Source organism: Rhinatrema bivittatum, chromosome 2 (genome assembly GCF_901001135.1).
Source record: "Rhinatrema bivittatum chromosome 2, aRhiBiv1.1, whole genome shotgun sequence".
NCBI lineage: Eukaryota > Metazoa > Chordata > Amphibia > Gymnophiona > Rhinatrematidae > Rhinatrema > Rhinatrema bivittatum.
Window position 1 is genome coordinate 705,405,849 of NC_042616.1, and position 20,417 is coordinate 705,426,265.

Sequence of the window (20,417 nt, forward strand, 5' to 3'; positions counted from 1 at the left end):
AGCCAAGGGCCAGATTTAGTGCACTATCACTCAGGCCATATCTCGGCACAGCAAAATGAAAAGGAGTGCGGAGCGAGGTGGCCCACCAGTACCAGGACATCAAGGCCCAACTGAAAAACAAGGTGGTGAGCCGCAATAAATATCTGCGACAGACCAAAAGAGGAGCCCTTTGTCCCATTATCATAACACCAATGGAGGACCACCTTATTCAATAAAATAATAAAAGAATTAATAACAATTCTAGCAGCAAATTCATCTTATTAGAAAAACAGAAACATCACTTAAAAACATGGATGAATTGTGCACATTTTCATCACTATTGGAAGCTCTGCTCAGATTGTTGAAGTAAAGGACACCTACCCAGAGGGAACATCCATGTCTGTACCAAATTCATCTGAACTTCATATTTATGGATAAAATGGACTTCAATTTTGACTTTAACAAATCAGTAAACATATTATTTATCACCCAGTGCCTTGTCCTGCTTGGTTTGTTCCAGCATCTCCCTTCAGAGAACGTTGCATCTATCAAGGCACATAGGGATCATCACACCACTGTCTGGGCCATAAATGGAAGTTTCCCCCCATAAAAAGAATCCACCACTGGGATAAAGAGCACAGGATATGGGAGGAGCCCTAGCCAGAGCAGCCCTGAAGAAACAAATATATTTGTGTGCTGCTAAGGGTTGCACAGAGATTACTCAAATTAATTTGTATTCACAACAGAACTTTACTGGGAGCCAACTGAGTCTCTCTAAGGCAGAAGAGATATGATCACTGAAGTACAGACCCTAAAGAAATATGCTGCATGTTTTGAATTAGCTGCAATCTTTGTAGCTGTCTCCTAGGACATGCCACCAGCAATAAATTACAATAATCCAGTCATTTTTCTCTATGGAGAGGTGCAATTGATGAATGATGCATATTATGCAAAGGATTTATTTATTTAAAATATTTATTTAAAATATTTATCTGCATTATCTTTCATTATAGGTTGGCTACAAATAACACAATAAACATTTATAAAAGGATAAATGGACTACTGATGAAATGTGAGCAAACCTAGAGAGATCAAAATCAGGCATCACTTTTAGGAATCAAGCTTCCAGTTAGACCTCCAGAATTGTATTCCCCGGAATCAGACATGGTGAGAGAGTCTTTAATAAAATCAGTTTTACCCAAAGGACTTGAGTTTTCTCTACATTTACCTTAAATGTGTTAGCCCTCATCCAACTGGCTATCAATGACAAGCCATGATGACATGTTCCAGATCTGCTGAAAGGCTGGGGCTGAAATCTGCATAAATCTGAAAGCCATCTGCATATAAGAGATACTTCAGTCCCTTGCTTTTATTCAAGTTTCCCAACGAGACATGCATAGTAAAGAGAGATTACAGAGAAGAGACTGCAGATCACTTCAGGACACCTCATTTTAACTGCCATGGATAAGAAATGGAGTCAGCAATCACTCTTTGCACTGGACCATTAAGAAAAGAGGTCCATGTTGAGGGCGCTATTAGGTTCGGCGGGTTGGACGCGCATTTTCCGCCCCTTACTGAATAAGGGGTAAGGGAAAACGCGCGTCCAATGGCAGGTCGGAGCGCACTGTACTGTAAGTGTTGTGTCCTTGACACCCAGCCCACACCTCTTTTTTTTTTTTATCAGAGTAGCACAATTTACAGTGTCAAAGGCTGCAGAAAGGTGTAAAAGAATCAAGAGCACAATCCCTTCTTTCATCAGCCTACAGTGAAGATCATCTTTCAAAGCCAGGACAGCAGATTCCACTCTATAGCCAACACAAGAGCCACACTGGCTGAAATCAATAAGGTTCCCTTCCTTCAGAAATTGATGTAATTGGCACATTCTCCCTACCTGCTTTCTTTAAACAAAAAAAAAAAAAAGATGTTTACAACTGGCCTATAATTCTGTACATAAAGATCGTTTTATCTGGTGCTTTTTTTTGTTGTTTATTTGAGGAATAGTTTTCTCTCCATCCTTTGGATCTACTTAGTTAAAAATTCCTTAAATGTATTGAGTCATCTTTCTTTAAGTTAATTTCATTTTATTTCCCTTCCTTATCATCGCAATCTCTGTCATCTCTGTCATTTCGTGTTGTCTTTCACCCATGTTGTCTTCAACCTTTAAGGGCAGCCTGCATTTTTTTTTCAAATATACCCACATACCTTATAGCAAATTTCAAAAGGGAAACTACGCATTTAGAAATCCATATTCCATAAACCGGGGAGAGGACAAATTATCCAGCTAACATGAGTCCATTAACTTGTCATGCATATTCAGTGAAGGAAAGCTCCATATGAATATACTCTGTCTGAGTAACTTTATCCAGATAACTTAGAACTTTACCAGCTAATCTATATTAAATATATAGTTGGATAAGCCAAAAAAAAAAAAGCCCTTGTCCTGCAGCCCAATCCCCCACAACACCTCCATCCGCTATAAGAATTAAAACAATGAGGGGCTATAGCGTTCATTCCTCAGCCCCCCCCCCCCCCCCTCACACACCTCCCCAAAAGAATTTAAAACATTGCAGACAGTAGTGGCTCAATGCCTCTCCCAAGATATTTAAAATAATGGCCTTGGGACCCCCTCCTCTCCCATTGCACTCCCCCACCACAATAGAAGCCCCTAGCCCCCATCCTCCCACCTTACCCGGAACCCCCCTAAACTTCCCAGGCCACGCTGGGTTCTGACTGGGTCTTTGCCGTGCTCCCAGAGGTGTCCGATTTTGCTGTAGGAGCAACGCTGATAGCCTGCACTATTACAATAGCTGTCAAAGTCTTTACAGCAACAAAGAGCACGGCCAGGAGTGTGGCAAAACCCCTACAGGCTCCCGGAACAGCCTACAAAGTTTAGAGGGGTGCCAGTGTGGTAGAAAGGTGGGACGGGTGGAGGAGGGGGCCCAATGCCATTCTTTTAATTTAAATACCTTACATCAGGCATTAGGCTGCTGTGACCTGCAATGATTTTTAATTCTTTTGGGAAGATGGGGGTTAGGGGGTCAGGCACTGTGCCCCCACCTGCTTTTAACTCTTATGGGTGGTGGAGGAATTCTCCTGCTGGCCAAGGGTTTGGGATTTTGTTTTGGCTATATAGTTAATATACTAGTTAAGTTCTAAATTATCCAGGCAAACACTTACCCTGATAACTTGAGATTACTCTCCAACATGACTAGACATATCCAGCCAAATAGTGCTGAGTATCAGTCTTACCTGGCTAAGTTTAAGCTCTGTCCCTAAATGCCCTTACACTACCTCCTTTTCAGTGCTGGGGAAACAGTAATTCCCCAGGTTTGTCTGGCTAAGTCCAAAATTTAGTTGGGCAAATCCTTTTGAATACTGACCTCTTTTAAAATAAAGATCAAAGCCATATCTAGACATCAGTCAAAAATCAAAAGACATATTAAGCTATGTAGAATTTTAGAGGGTGCTCATAATTGCAGAATATTGTGCTGATCTATGTTTTAACCGTCTCCAGTCCCTTTCTCTCATGCTTGCTTCCCCCCTGTCTTTCTTTTTGTTTGAGTGACAGTACCACAATATAGCTTGATTGTCTATTCTTTCAAAGTAAAATATGACAGATCCTCACAGAGAAACACTTTTCTCAAATGCTTCATGCACGTCTTAATCCATATTGATAAGTAAAAGTCATAAGAGCAGACCTTTGCACAATGAAAATAGTATTTCAAGAAAGGCATCCACTGAGTGGATAAAAGGATTCAGAAAAATTTGATCTTTATTTTATATAAACGTTACATATATATATAAAGAAATGACAGTGTATAAGAAAGAGACAGAGGCAACACTAAAAGAGCAGTCTAGTTATACAGAAAGAATATTGTTACCCTGCAGACTAACTCGAGCTGGTGACATAAAGACAGATTTCTTATTGCCATGAAATTATTTCTAACCATTTGTCTTTTTATAAGCAAAGAACTCATGTTGCTGCCTTTTGATCTGTGCTTTCACAACCACTACAAAGCAACTGAACTGCAAGGAAAGTGGGGTAGAGAAGAAGCATTATGGGCCGTCCTAAAAAAAGATGACGGTACATCCATTTTTACTGGAGTGGGAGTACAGGCCTCTGACTCAAACGGAAGAACTAGACAGAGATCTGATCAAAGACATTATAAAGATGGGAAAGAAGGGGGAAATGTGTTGCGTCCATTGGTCCTAGATGGCTTCGCCCCGTTTGCCTCACCTTATTCATGGCTCCTCCCGCTTACCTGGGAAAGATGGCTACCACCGCATCTACAAGCCGACCTCTCTGGCGTCCCCGGAATGGCTATGGTGCAGCCTCCCACCATTGCTCCTCCCAGGTAGCTACTAGGGTGCGTGCGCACGCAGCCCACGTCTTTGTACCACCCTTGGCATGAACCTCGAGGGCATTCCCTCATGCTGATGTCACGCCATCCGGTTATCTTACCTTCACTAATTTGCTAGCTTGTTGAGTTAGCAAGGACTCAAATCCATTCCTGTCTACGCTACTCTGCCACTTCCGTGCTGCTGCAGGAAGCTCTCTCTCTGCCCTTCGGGGTAACTGCTAACCTGGGTACCCGCTCCTCGGGAGCCCTCTGCTTTATTTCAGGTGCCTTACAGGGAACAGGTACTCGCTCCTCAAGGGCCTGCTCTCCCTGCCTCAATGCCTGTACCTTCTATAACATACCTGGTGGAATCGCATATCAACAGCAAACACCTAGTGAGAACTCTAACTCTCAGTCTATTTCATCCACAGTATCTCCTCGTTGGTAGACCTGCTGCAGAACCTCTTGATGTCAGCTAGGAGAGAAGGGCTCCCTCTGCCGAGGTCCCTGAGACTGCAACTACTGACTGCCTCACTACTGCCACCTCTGATGGTTCTCTTCAAGCTGTCTAATAAAGAACTATCCTGTGTTTTGTGTAGTATGAGTCTAGCCCAGTGCTGTGGCTCCTCATGGGGCTCCTCCCCTTGGGTGTGGTCATTTCCACAGCACCCAAGGATCCACCAAAACACACATAACCACAACAAAGTGTTGATTGTTGGTGACTTTAATCTTCCGGACGTGGACTGGAGAATCCCTTCTGCAAAATCTAACAGAAGTAGAGAGATAGTGGATGCCCTGCAAGGGGCTCTGTTCAAACAAATGGAACCCACGAGGGAGGGAGTTATTCTTGACCTAGTGCTCACTAATGGGGCTAATGTCTCTAATGTCCGGGTGGGTACCCACCTCAGCACCAGTGATGGTCAAACAGTATGGTTTGATATTGCAAATAGGATCCGGAGAAGTCACACAAAGACCTGAGTTTTGAACTTCCAAAAAACAGACTTTGTAGAAATCGGGAAATATCTGGAGGCAGAACTTGAAGACTGGGAGAAAATGGGAGAGGTCGAACAACAGTGGGCCAAACTAAAAGGAGCAATTACAAAAGCAAGAAATCTATATGTTAGAAAAGTAAACAAAAGTAAGAGAAATAAGAATCCAATCTGGTTCACAAAGAAGGTGGCAGCTTTTAAGAAATATAAAGGATTCCAAAAAGTGGAACACAGGGAGGATTATCTAGCGAAACTGAGGGAGATGAAAAAAAAAATAATCAGGAAAGAAAAAAGTCAGGCAGAGGAAAGGTTTGCCAAGGAGATAAAGCGAGGTAACAAAACATTTTTTAGATACATCAGAGAAAGGAGAAAGTTCCATAGTGGTATAGTGAAATTGAAAGGTGATAAGGATCAATGGGTGGAGAGAGATGAAGAAATGGCAGAAATATTAAACAAATACTTCAGTTTAGTGTTCACTAAGAAAGACCCTGGAGAAGGACCGTCACTTGTTATCAAGACTGTAGAAGGGGGTGGAGTAGACAAAACTCCATTTATGGAAGATAATGTATGACAAGAGCTAAGAAAACTGAAAGTAGACAAAGCCATGGGGCCTGATGAGGTACAACCCAGAATACTAAGGGAACTCAGAGATGTGCTGGCGGGTCCACTGTGTGACCTGTTCAATAGATCCCTAGAAAAGGGTGTAGTGCCTAGTGACGGGATAGGAGCTTTGGTGGTCCCACTTCACAAGAGTGGGAGCAGAGAAGAGGCTGGAAACTACAGGCCAGTTAGCATCACCTCGGTGGTGGGAAAATTAATGGAGACTCTGCTGAAGGAAAGGATAGTGAACTATCTACAATCCGGTGGGTTGCTCGATCAGAAGCAGCATGGATTCACCAGGGGAAGGTCCTGTCAGACGAATCTAATTGATTTATTTGATTGAGTGACTAGAGAACTGGATCAGGGAAGAACGCTCAATGTAATTTATTTGGATTTTAGTAAAGCTTTTGATACAATACCACATAGAAGACTCATCAACAAAATGAGAAGCTTGGGAATTAGCTCCAAGGTGATGGCGTGGATTACAAACTGGTTGATGGATAGAAGACAAGGGTTGATGGTAAATGGAACCTACTTTGAAGAGAGAATGGTGTGAAGTGGAGTGCTACAGGGATCGGTGTTGGAACCAGTTCTGTTCAACATCTTCGTGAGCGACATTGTGGAAGGGATAGAAGGTAAAGTTTGTCTATTTGTGGATGATATTAAAATCTGAAACAGAGTGGACATGCTGAAAGGAGTAGAGAAAATGAGATGGGATTTAAGGAAGCTGGAAGAGTGGTCAAAGATATGGCAGCTGGGATTCAATGCCAAAAAGTGCAGAGTCATGCATTTGGGATGTGATGCATTGAGGGGTGAAGGGCTGATGTGTACGGAGCAGAAGAGAAACCTTGGAGTGATAGTGTCTAATGACCTGAAGTAGATGAAGCAATGTGACACAGCGCTAGCTAAAGCCAGAAGAATGCTAGGCTGCATAGAGAGAGGAAAATCTAGTAAGAAAAGGGAAGGGTTAATCCCCTTGTGCAGGTCCTTGGAGAAGCTTCACCTTAAGTACTGAGTTCAGTTCTGGAGACCATATTTCAAAGGAGACAAAGACAGGATGGAGGCGGTCCAGAGAAGGGCAACCAAAATGGTGGATGGTCTCCATCGAATGACTTATGAGGAGAGGTTGAAGAACCTGAATATGTATACCCTGGAGGAGAGGAGGAGCAGAGGTGATATGATACAGACCTTCAGATACTTGAAAGGTTTTAATGATCCATGGTCATCAACAAACCTTTTCCATTGGAAACAATTTAGTAGAACTAGAGGGTCATGATTTGAAACTCCAGCAAGGAAGAATTAGAACCAATGTCAGGAAATATTTCTTCACGGAGAGGGTGGTGGATGCCTGGAATGCCCTTCCGGAGGAAGTGGTGAAGACTAAAACTGTGAAGGATTTCAAAGGGGCATGGGATACACACTGTGGATCCCTAAAAGCTAGAGGATTGGAATGAATAAAAAAGCTTGGGGATAACCTGCTCGGAGCAGCAGTTACTACCCTTAACAGAAATGTGGGGTAAGCTGCATGGAGCAGCAGTTACTACCCTTCACAAAACCGTGGGGGTAACTTGCACGGAGCAGCAGTTACTACCCTTAACAGAAATGAGGGAGTAACCTGCATGGAGCAGCAGTTACTACCTTGGGAAACTTGCTGGGCAGACTGGATGGACCATTTTTGTCCTTTTCTGCCATCATTACTATGGAAAATAAATCTCTATGTTACAGAACTCCAGCCTGGGTGGGGATTTTTCAGCATGGCTGTCTTCAACTGAAGTTACTTCAATAGCAGCATGTTCAGATTGCTGAAGCTCATTCCTTGCCTGGCTTCTCTTCTCGGTCTCTGCTGACCTTCCCTCCTTTTCCCCTCCTCTCCTCCCTCCTTTGCTTTCTTCCTTCCTCCTCTTCTCCTCCCTGCTTCTCTCTTTCTTCCTTCTCTCCTCTGTCCTGATCTACTCCTCCACATTTATACTTTAAAACTTCTGTGATCTTCTCACCATGACATTAGAGGGAGTGAGTTGGCCAGGCTGCACAGACTCTCTCTTCCTCCATCCCCTCCCCCCACCCTCCAATTTTCAGTGACTACTTTCTTCTTAATTTCTATTCTCTATCAGATAAATTCTTCTTAATTTCTATTCTCTATCAGATAAAATACTTTGGTGTCTCTGCATCTTTTTTCTCATTCTCTATCCTTACCTCTATTAATTTGTTTTTGTTTATTCATTTATCTTTTCTGTTACAGTTGTCTCTCTCCTTTCTTTCTCTTTCTTTCTTTCCTTCAGCAGCAATTACTTTAATATTTCCACTTCCTTTTTTCTCTCCCCTTCTCCTGCTTTTCTCCTATTCATCCTACCTGCTTTCACACTTTTCCTTCCATTTCTCCTTCACATTTTTCCTTCCATTTCTCCTGTACTCTCTACTTCATCTCCTTCCTTCTGTAAGAACATAAGAACATAAGAAGTTGCTATACTGGGTCAGATGGAAGATCCATCAAGCCTTAGTGTTCAGTTTGCAAAAGTGCCAATCCAAGTTACAAGTATCTGACAAGTATCTAAACATTAAATAGATCCCATGCAACTAATGTTAGTAATACTAGAGGCTATTCCCTAAGCCAACTTGATTAAAAGCAGTTTAAGGACTTCTCCAGGAAATTATCCAAACCTTTTTTAAACCCAGCTACATTAATTTCCCTAACCACATCCTCCAGCAATGAATTCCAGAGTTTAATTGTGCATTGAGTGAAAAAGAATTTTCTCTTATTTGTTTTAAATTTGCTAATTGCTAACTTCATGGAGTCCATAGTCCCCCTATTATCTGAAAGAGTAAATAGCTGATTCACATTTAACTGTTCTAGTCCTCTTACAATTTTACAGACCTCTAGCATATTCCCTTCCAGCCCTCTCTTCTCCAAGCTGAACAGCCCTGACCTTTTTAGACTTTGTTCACAGGGGAGCCATTCCATCCCCTTTATCATTTTGATCGCCCTTCTCTATACCTTCTCCAGTGCAGCTATATCTTTTTTGAGATGTGGCGACCAGAATTGCACACCATAGGTATGGTCTCACCATGGAGCGATACAGAGGCAATATGACATTCTCCGTTTTATTCACTATTCACTTCCTAACAATTCACAACATTCTATTTGCTTTTTTGACCACCACAGCACACTGAGCCAACAGTTGCAATGTATTATCCACTATGATGGCTAGATCTTTTTCTTGGGTAGTAATTTGTAATGTGAAACCTAACATCTTGTAACTACAGCATGGGTTATTTATCCCTATATACATTACCTTGCACTTGTCCACATTAAATTTCATCTGCCATTTGGATGCCCAATCTTTCAGTCTCACAAGGTCCTCCTGCAATTTATCACAATCTGCTTGTGATTTAATTTTTAGAGATGTGAATCAGAACCGGAATCGGTTCGGATTCCGGTTCCGATTCACATGTGGTTTTTTTTCATCGGGCCCGATCGCGGTTTTGTTTATTGGCTGCGCCCGAGCCAATAAACAAAAAATCCACCCGACCCTTTAAAACTAATTCCTTAGCTTCCCCCACCCTCCTGACCCCCCCAAAAAACTTTTTACAGGTACCTGGTGGTCCAGTGGGAGTCCCTGGAGCGATCTCACGCTCCCGGGCCATCGGCTGCCACTAATCAAAATGGTGACGATGGCCCTTTGCCCTTACCATGTGACAGGGTATCCGTGCCATTGGCCAGACCCTGTCACATGGTAGGAGCACTGGATGGCCGGTGCCATCTTGTGCTCCTACCATGTGACAGGGGCTGATCAATGGCACCGGTAGCCCCTGTGACATAGTAAGGGCAAAGGCTATCGGCGCCATTTTGATTACTGGCAGCAGATGGCCCGAGTGCAGGAGATCGCTCTCGGACCCCCGCTGGCAGCCAACGGGCGCTCGTATATTATGCGCATAACCCTTTTAAAATCCGCCCCTATGGAACCAATAATTCTCTCAAAGTAATTTTAAAGAGGGATAGTAGCCATATATTAACAGACCAAGATCTCCAAATATAAACGGGATGAAAAGGAATACGCCACTGGTACAATTTATCTGTGGCAACACTGCCCTAATACCAAACCTAGATGAGTGGCCTTCGCGAGGTCCGATGACTCCTCTTCAGGATTGGATGAAGAAATACCTACTACTTCCTATGCTAATGTGGTCAATAACAGATTTAACACTTACAGATCCTCCAATAGGCGATCTGGCCGACATTTTTTTCAGAATCGAGAAGGGACTCCATTGTCGGACACGGGAGGTCGCCCACAAACTTGTTCTCAAAGCCAAATGAATCCACCATAATGAACTTGTCACACTTGCATCTTACATTTTAACAAATGAGCGTATTAGAAAAAGGTCTTTCTTTTGTACCTTTTTACTTTTATGATGCTTTCTAGACCAGACGGGACCTCTACAGATTTTTTCACAAATTACAGATCAAATTGTACTTTTCCAACCAGACGCTTCAGTAGTTTTTCCCAAGTCTACATGGTTACCACCTGACCCTATTGATCTGCATGGTTACCACCTGCCCTATTGATCTGCATGTTAAAACTTTCATGGACCTTGACCTCCTTGAATTAGAAAACATTGAAGAGATTCATGATCAGCCTCATTATAATCTATCTAAAGACCAGAATCAAGCATTGAATGAATTAAAAAAATCAATATCTGTAGTTATCAAACAAGCTGATACAGGTGGGGCAGTGGTGCAATGGATAAATCTTTCTACATTGATACAGTAAACATCCATGTATCAGATACTAACAGTTACAATTTCTTCCCCATGACCCTGGACCTGCTTTATTGTCAAAAATTGAAGAAGAAGTTGAAGATGGTTTCATTACAGGCTTCTTGTCTGGCAAGGAGCGACTTTTTCTGATTAACAGCACATACAAAGCACAGACTCTCTATATGATTCCTAAAATTCATAAGAGCATTACCAACCCACCTTGTAGACCCATTGTAAGTACCATTGATTCACTGTTAGAACCATTATTGATCTTCGTGGATAAATTTCTTCATCCTCTTATTCCTAATATAGTTTCCTATATTAGAGACACGAAATCCATGTTAAATAAACTTTCTTCCATTTGTCTCACTTCTACATGCTTTTTGGTGACATTAGTTATCCGTGCTTTATATACAAGTATCCCCCAAGAACAATCTTTACATATTTTGGAACAAGCCTTGGACTCTAGATCTCGTCCCCATCGAGTTCCAACTGGTTTCCTGGTAACCTTTTCCAGAAATAGCGTTGCATGAAAACAATTTTTTATTCAATGAACAATTCTACCTGCAGATCCATGGTACCACCATGGGTGCCACTATGGTCCCCAGTCTGGCCAATCTGTTCATGTCTAATTTCGAAGAAACCCATTTATATCCTGCCCCAATTTTCAACAATATTTCCCACTGGCGCATTATATAGATGACATCTTTTTTTGTGGCACAGTGATGAATGCAGTCTGCATCTGTTTCTTGACTGGATTAACTCCCGAGGCACCAATTTATTTTTTTCAATGCATTTCCATCCTAAACAGATTAGTTTTTTGGATATTCTTATCACTCGCCTTGACAATCACCTTGTCACTACGCTTTTCAAAAAACCGACGGACAGAAATACTCTTCTATATTTCTTGAGTTTTCATTTTTATACTTTGAAAATCAACCTACCAATTGGCCAATTTTTATTGTTCCACCATCTGTGTTCAGATAAATCTGAATTTTTGTCCCAAGCTCAACTTCTGGCGTCCAGACTATTACATCTTGGATATCCATCATCGATCATTAAAAAAAAGCTATCAAACGTGCATCTAATACTCAAAAGGGATGTGAATCGTTTTTGAACAATTAAAATTATTGTCAGATAATTTTAAAATCGTCCTAAATCGTTAGAGTGCACGATACAATACAAATGCCCCCGATTTATCGTCAGGGGCATTTGTATTGTATCGTTAAATAGGGCACGGGAATTATTTGGGGGAGGGCGGGAAAACCAGCACACCAAAACAACCCCTAAACCCACCCCGACCCTTTAAAACCAATTCCTTACCCTCCCCCACCCTCCTGAACCCCCCAAAATGTTAAATTACCTGGTGGTCCAGTGGAGGGGGTCCCGGCGCGATCTCCCGCTCTCGGGCCATCGGCGCCATTTTATCTGCCACTAATTAAAATGGCGCCGATGGCCCGATAAAAAAAAAACCCCACCCAACCCTTTAAATCGACCCCCCTTAGCCTCCCCCACCCTCCCGACTCTTTTTTTTTAGGGAGGCCCGCGCCGCTAAAAAAGAAAACCCACCCGACCCTTTAAATCGACCCCATCCTCCCCACCCCACCCCCAAAACCTTTTAAAATTACCTGGTGGTCCAGGGGGGCCTCGGGGAGAGGAGAGATCCAGGGGGGCCTCGGGGAGAGATTTCCCGTTCCCAGGCATCAGCTGTTCTAAAAAAAAATGGCGCCGATGCCCCTTTGCCCTTACCATGTGACAGGGTATCCGTGCCATTGGCCGGCCCCTGTCACATGGTAGGAGCACTGGATGCCCGGCGCCATCTTTAAAGATGGCGCCGGCCATCTTTACTCATCAGCCCCATAGGCTGGCCCCTAACCATGTGACAGGGGCCGGCCAATGGCACGGATACCCTGTCACATGGTAAGGGCAAAGGGGCATCGGCGCCATTTTTTTTTTAGAACAGCTGATGCCTGGGAACGGGAAATCTCTCCCCGAGACCCCCTGGATCTCTCCTCTCCCCGAGACCCCCCTGGATCTCTCCCCGAGGCCCCCCGAGGCCCCCCTGGACCACCAGGTAATTTTAAAAGGTTTTGGGGGGGTTGGGAGGGTGGGGTCGATTTAAAGGGTCGGGTGGGTATTTTTTTTTAGCGGCGCGGGCCTCACTAAAAAAAAAATTAGGGATGTGAATTAGAATCGGAAACGATTCCAATTCACATATCTTAACGATCAGATTTCTCCCCCCCCCCCAGACGAATCTGATCGTTAAGACGATCTGGCACACGATTCACATCTCTATGTGAATGGCTTTTACTTGATAGTTCCAATACCTCAGAAGAATTCCCATTGGTATACACATTAAGATATTCTACCAAATCATCCGCAATAGCTTCTATTATTCGCAATAATTGGCATGTTTTAAAAACTTATGCAGTGTTTGCTGATCCTCCTATGATTGCATATAGCCATGGCAAAAATTTGAGGGATTTACTTACCTCCAGACGCTTCTTCCCAAACTGAACCTCCAGCAGGACCCTGGCCATGTAAAAAATGCTCATTTTGTGTTAGCACTCTCTCTGGTCCCATGTGGACTGATAATACTAGTAAAATCCACATGGCAAGAACCTATTTGGATTGTTCTACATCCAATGTCATTTACATCATCACTTGCCCCTATAATAAAATATACGTGGGCAAGATCAAACGTCCAATTCATATTCGTCTCACAGAACACTGGAGCTGTCTATCTACTGAAAAAATTCAAGCACCTATTGTACAGCATTGTCTATAATATAAACATCAATTCGTGGATCTTAAGTGGCGAATTATTGACAAAATGTACATGTCATCCAGGGGGGGAGATCCACAGAGCATACTTAATTTTCTTGAACAGAAAGGGATTTTTTATCTGAACAGTATGCAGCCCAAAGGTCTAAATATGTCTATTGAATGGTATTCTATCATTTAATATCTTCAGCATCATAGCAACCACTGATGCCTTCACTATGTCTCTACATGCTACCCGTCCATTGGTTTATTGTCCCTTTAAAAATGGCGCATGTGCGGCGCCTCTGGTAGAGGAAATGCATTACTGGCTGGAAGAAATGCCACTGAAACCTCAGAACATTAGTACCACTTCGTTGAGTATTGGTCAGTGTTAAAAAAATTTCTACTTCATTATTGCTGCTTTAATATTTGCAGATAAATTCGGCCCCTTTAAGAAGGCAGACGCTGAAACACGGTCCATGTCGGGTTCTCACATCTCAAGCCTCTTGATCCTGGACAAAAAGATGTTTCTTTGTACTATTCAGCTAAGTAACTACTTACTATAACATGCTATAAATCAAATGAGAAATGATGAAATATTTTGAATTTTATATCACAAATGGATGGTGAATTCAATGAGCATACAAAAATCATTTTGGACCTACGATTATACTATCAGCAGAAAAAGTATGAGGTCTATCAAATGAGACAAAAAATGTGTGAATCACGGTGATTTATTTTGATTACATTATTTTAGGACCTTTAGCTGTTCTGTTTATGTGAGTTATTTATAAATTATGTCCATGCCTTTTGTACACACTTAACCTTTGGAGCTGCACCTTTCAGTTTTTTCTATTTTCCTCATTTTATCAAAGTTTCTTTTTTGAAAGTTTTGTATTAGAGCTGTAGATTTACATACTGTCCCCCTTCCAGTCATTAGTTCAAATTTGATCATGTTATGATCACTATTGCCAAGTGGCCTGCTATCGTTACTAGGGATGTGAATCGTGTCCTCGATCGTCTTAACGATCGATTTCGGCTGGGAGGGGGAGGGAATCGTATTGTTGCCATTTGGGGGGGTAAAATATCGTGAAAAATCGAAAAATCGAAAAATCGCAAAACCGGCACATTAAAACCCCCTAAAACCCACCCCCGACCCTTTAAATTAAATCCCCCACCCTCCCGAACCCCCCCCAAATGACTTAAATAACCTGCGGGTCCAGCGGCGGTCCGGAACGGCAGCGGTCCGGAACGGGCTCCTGCTCCTCAATCTTGTTGTCTTCAGCCGGCGCCATTTTCCAAAATGGCGGCGAAAAATGGCGGCGGCCATAGACGAACACGATTGGACGGCAGGAGGTCCTTCCGGACCCCTGCTGGACTTTTGGCAAGTCTCGTGGGGGTCAGGAGGCCCCCCACAAGCTGGCCAAAAGTTCCTGGAGGTCCAGCGGGGGTCAGGGAGCGATTTCCCGCCGCGAATCGTTTTCGTACGGAAAATGGCGCCGGCAGGAGATCGACTGCAGGAGGTCGTTCAGCGAGGGTTCCGGCGCCTCGCTGAACAACCTCCTGCAGTCGATCTCCTGCCGGCGCCATTTTCCGTACGAAAACGATTCGCGGCGGGAAATCGCTCCCTGACCCCCGCTGGACCTCCAGGAACTTTTGGCCAGCTTGTGGGGGGCCTCCTGACCCCCACGAGACTTGCCAAAAGTCCAGTGGGGGTCCGGAAGGACCTCCTGCCGTCCAATCGTGTTCGTCTATGGCCGCCGCCATTTTTCGCCGCCATTTTGGAAAATGGCGCCGGCTGAAGACAACAAGATTGAGGAGCAGGAGCCCGTTCCGGACCACTGCCGTTCCGGACCGCCGCTGGACCCGCAGGTTATTTAACTCATTTGGGGGGGGTTCGGGAGGGTGGGGGATTTAATTTAAAGGGTCGGGGGTGGGTTTTAGGGGGTTTTAGTGTGCCGGCTCACGATTCTAACGATTTATAACGATAAATCGTTAGAATCTCTATTGTATTGTGTTCCATAACGGTTTAAGACGATAGTAAAATTATCGGACGATAATTTTAATCGTCCTAAAACGATTCACATCCCTAATCGTTACATCTTTCACTAAATCCTGTGTTCCAGAAGAATTAGATCTAAGATGGCTCCCCCCTCTTGTAGGTTCCTGAACAAATTGCTCCATGAAGCAGTGATTTATTCCATCATCTCTTGCTTGTCTTGATGTTATATTTACCCAGTCAGTGCTGGGGTAGTTGAAATCACTCATTATTACTGCACTGCCAAATTGGTTAGCTTCCCTGATTTCTCTTAACATTTCAGCATCCATCTCATCATTTCGGCCAGGTGGACAGTAGTATACTCCTATCACTTTACTCTTGCCTAACACACATGGGATTTCTACCCATAAAGTTTCTCCTGTGCATTTAGTTTCTTACATTATCTTTATCCTGTTGGACTCTACACCCTTCCCTATCATTGCGATATAATTTGTATCCTTTTATAGCACTGCCCATTGGTTATCCACCTTCCACAAGCCTCCGAGATGCCAATTATGTCTATATCATCCTTCACTGATATACACTCTAACTTTCCCATCTTACTTCTTATACTTCTGGCATTGGCTTACAGATATTTCAAAGTGTGTTTTTTGTTTGCATTAACCTCCTTGCATGCATATATGTTGTCCCTCCTTTTGATTACCCCTCTTTATTCCCATCCTTACTTCCCATTTTAGCTTACCCCAACTCTCCTCTCTCTCTCTCTCACACACACACACACACATGAACACACCCCCACACACTCGCTTGCTCTCTTCTCTCGCTGTTCCCTCCTAGTACTTACTCTTGCTCTCTCTCTTCTCTCTGAAGCCCTTCCCCCACCATACACATACAGGTTCTCATGTTTTGTCATCTCTTTAGTGCCCCTCCAACATACTCACAGTTTTTCTTCTCTCTCCCCCTTTGGATCTCTCACTCTCTCACATTGTGTGTACAGTTTTTCTTGCCATCTTTCCATCTGTTTGCCCTGATTGAGACATGATTAGCCTTGCCTCTCACTGCTGGTTGGTGCATTGTGATAGCTAGAGTCAATCATCAGCCAGAGGCAGAGATTGGTAGCAAAGCTTTCTCCTGTCTTGGACTCCATCCTAGCGCCCTCCAACTCTTCAGCACAAACTGAGGAGAGAGACTGCAGCTGAGCAGAGCTGGCAATTTCTAGAACTCTGACGATCCTGGTGCTCTCCTGGTATCCTGAAGGCAGATCTCTAAACCATGAGTCTCCAGGTCAATTTCAGAGAGTTCCCAGGTATGTCCATATTTGTACTCTTTCCATGCCTGCTATCATACCCACTCACTAATGATTCATTGTCCACAGGGACACACATGCCTCAAATGCACCATACACTGAACTATAAAGAACAGTAGAACAAATATTAAGACTCACAACAACTGATGCAGGAGATAAAAGAGGGGACAGAGTCAGAATTAAGATTACAGCATCTATAGTTAAAGCTTTGGGATAGGGAGTTTCTCTCCTGGAAAACACAGAGCAGCAGGGGGAGTCACAGTTTTCTGGGCACTTTCAGAATTTGGCAGCCAAGGCATGTGCCTTGGTTTTTTATGCCTAAATATGGCCCTTGAAGGAGCATTTCTGTCAAGGAACTGGAGCTTCTTAACTGCATGATAGGGGCCTAAATGGGATTCAGACTCATTTATTTCAACAGATTGCGGTATCAGAAGGCAGTTTGAAGAGCTGGTCTCATTAAACTGGCAAGAATATTTTGAAATGCTCCGGTGGAAGCTTTTATGGGACCATATGGCCTCTTTCATTTCCAACGTCAGGAGCATCGGAATGAGCACTAACATTCTGATGCTCCCAAGGGAAAGTTAGATACACCTCTTGTTTATTTTATTTAGACATATTTATTGCCTTTACTGAAAAACAGCTCAAAGCAATTTACAGATTGAAGTATAGTTAACTTTATGTTAGGATTGATGAGTCTTGAGCCAGTGGCCCTAGAAGGCAGGGACCAAGAATCTGCCCTCCACTTGATAGGTAGTTAAATACAACCTTAGAAGGTCCCATTGGTCCAGCACAGGTGTGCCTGAATAGTGATAGTATATTAGGAGAGAAATAGAAGCATGTCTTTGCTGATATAGTGCCCAACACTTAATATTAATTTATTCACTCCTTTACTTATTGCCGATTGGTCCGTTTACTGCCACATGTCAGTGAAAGGACCAATCTCCTTTCAGAAGGCTGTCCTGAAATGTCAATGAAAAGGACCAATTGGGAACAGCCCTGCTGGAGGAGGGTTTCCAGCAGGGATTCCTGGCCGGGAGGGACGAGATATGCAGTCTGGCAAGGGCAATTTTATTGTAAGGACTTCTGATTCCCGAATTCAGGCACTGGACCCCCAGGTACGACCCAGGCCACTTGGCCCATCGAGCTAGACCTTGGGAGGGGGGGGGGCTTAGGTCAGGTCAGCCACTAGGCTCCCTGCCATGTCCCATATGTGCCCAATGCCAAGGATTCACTAGGGATGTACAGTTTTCCCTAGCACGTCCTTTTTAGTGCAGCAGATCATTTAAATATGACATTGGGTGCCCAGGAGAGGTGGTTGGGTGCGCAGTAGGAAAACGGACACTCAGCATTGAGTGTCTGCTTTCTACGGGTTCATATTGCATCGGCCTACTAAACTATAGGATTTTTCTTTTTTGTTTTTGTATTATTTTTTTAATTCTACTTTTTTTTTGTCTTTAAATTTTTCTACTTCTTTTTTTCTCTTTATTTTAATAATTTGGTAAAATATAAAATAACCAAAACTGGAGACTAAGCTAAAAAATAATTTTTGTTTCAGAACCTCCTCAGGTGCCGAGGCTTGGGTTTGGAGGGAAATCGTATATGGAATTCCTTTACCAGGAGAAGTGCTGTGAGGTTGATGCCATCAAACTGGTTGAGGGTAAGCATTATATTGTTAAAAAGAGCATTGAGTCAAACAGGATAAAAGTTCTGAGGAAACAAAATGGAATGTGATTCTTTATGGATAGAAATTCCAGGTGCAAAAGGAAATATAATAGTAGTAGGGATATAATACCATTCACCTGGCCAAAATGAACTAACAGACAATGAAATGCTAAAAGAAATTAAGGAAGCTAAGAAAATCAGCAGCACAGTAATAATGGGTGATTTTAATTACCCCAGTATTGACAGGGTGAATATTACATAAGGACATGCTAGAGAAGTAAAGTTCCTAGATGAAATAAATGACTGCTTCATGGAGCAGCTGGTACAAGAACCAACAAGAGAACAAACTATTTTAAATTTAGTCCTTAATGGAATGTAGGATTTGGGGCGAGATATAATAGTGTTGGAGCCACTTGGCAATAGTGAGCACAACATTATCACATTTGACTTAATAACTGGAGGGAGCGCAAAAAAGAAATCTACTGCAACAGCATTTAACTATGATAAAATGAGGAAAATGTTTAGTCAAAAACTGAAAGGAGAAACTGCAAAGGTTACGAGTTTAGCTCAGACATGTATGTTGTTTAAAAATAGTGTCTGGGAAGCCCAGACCAGATGTAGTCCATGCATTAGAAAAGGTGAAAGGAAGGCTAAACAACTACCGGCATAATTAAAAGGTGAGGTGAGAGAGCCTATAATATCTAAAATAACATTGTTCAAGAAATGGAAAAGGGATTCAAATGAAGAAAACAGGAAACATCATAAGCTCTGGCAAGTCATATACAAAGCACTGATAAGGAAAGCAAAGAGAGAATTTGAAAATAAGCTTGTCATGGAAGCAAAAACCCGTAATAAAAACCTTTTCAGATTCATTTGAGGTAAAAAGCCTGTGAGGGAGTCAGCTGGACCATTAGATGATCTAGAGGGTGAGTGGACTTCCGGTGATGACGTCATCAGGGACGACGGAGGAAACCTGAGCTCCGTGGTCCCCCACGGGCCTCCCCCCGATCACCCCAAGATAGAACGGCAATTCGAGCGGCCCTTGACTCGGGGGCCTTTGGATAAGATGGGATCCCGAGGCTGTCGATTCCGAGCCCACTGGTGTTAGATGGTGGCGGATTCAGCCTGGGGTTGAGGCTGCCGGGGCACGTACAAAATGGCGGCCACCACGCTGAACTGCCTTCTCTTCCCGCGGATATAAGCTAGCGATTCCACGGCGTTTTTACCCCGGAGACCCCCAAATACCTTCCTGATAGCCTTGGGACCTGGCAGCGCGTCTGACAGGGCAGTGGCAGGAAAATACCTGAGAGGGCAACTGCCGGGCTGTGATGGTACTGCTCCCACAAGGTACTGTAACTGAGTCTGCAGGGGAAAGGGGGTCGGATCCCTGTGAGTGCCAACACTGTTAAACACCTTGGGAGCTCCTGTAGCCTCTGCCTTCCTCCCTTCTACTGGTGTGGAGAGGAAATGGACTGAGCCTTCTAAGTGTTTCATGGAGGCTCCCCGCCCAGCCCAGGTCTGAGGCCTGGCTCTGAAGGGTTACTAAATCTTAGGGCAGCAGCTGCTTCCGCTCCCAGCTTTTACTCTTGAATTCAGCTAGCTTGTTTTGAACTTTCATCCCAGATCTCTCATTGGTGTGCGCTTGCCATCCTGTGTTTGTCTTCTTGCCCTAGGGGCCCCCTTATTGTCTGGAGGGGGGGCGATGTGACAGAGGAGTGCGCGGAAGAGTGTCGTCTGCCTGTCTCACACCCCTGCTGCCAAAATGGTGGAGGCCCCTACAGGAGCCAAGGTTTTGGACTCACTATCTGCGGATGCTCTGCTTCAAATCTCTCAAAGTGTCACAGCGGCACTAGACCTTCGCCTTACTAAGATACAGGCCTCTATGGATGACATCAAATCGGCCTTGGAGGGCCTGACTAAACAGCTGGATGAGGCAGAACATGTCCTGTCGGACCATGGAGACTGGCTGGGCGAGTCGGAGCGTCATGTGGAAGCGCTACAAGCTACCCAAGGAGACCTGCTGGCA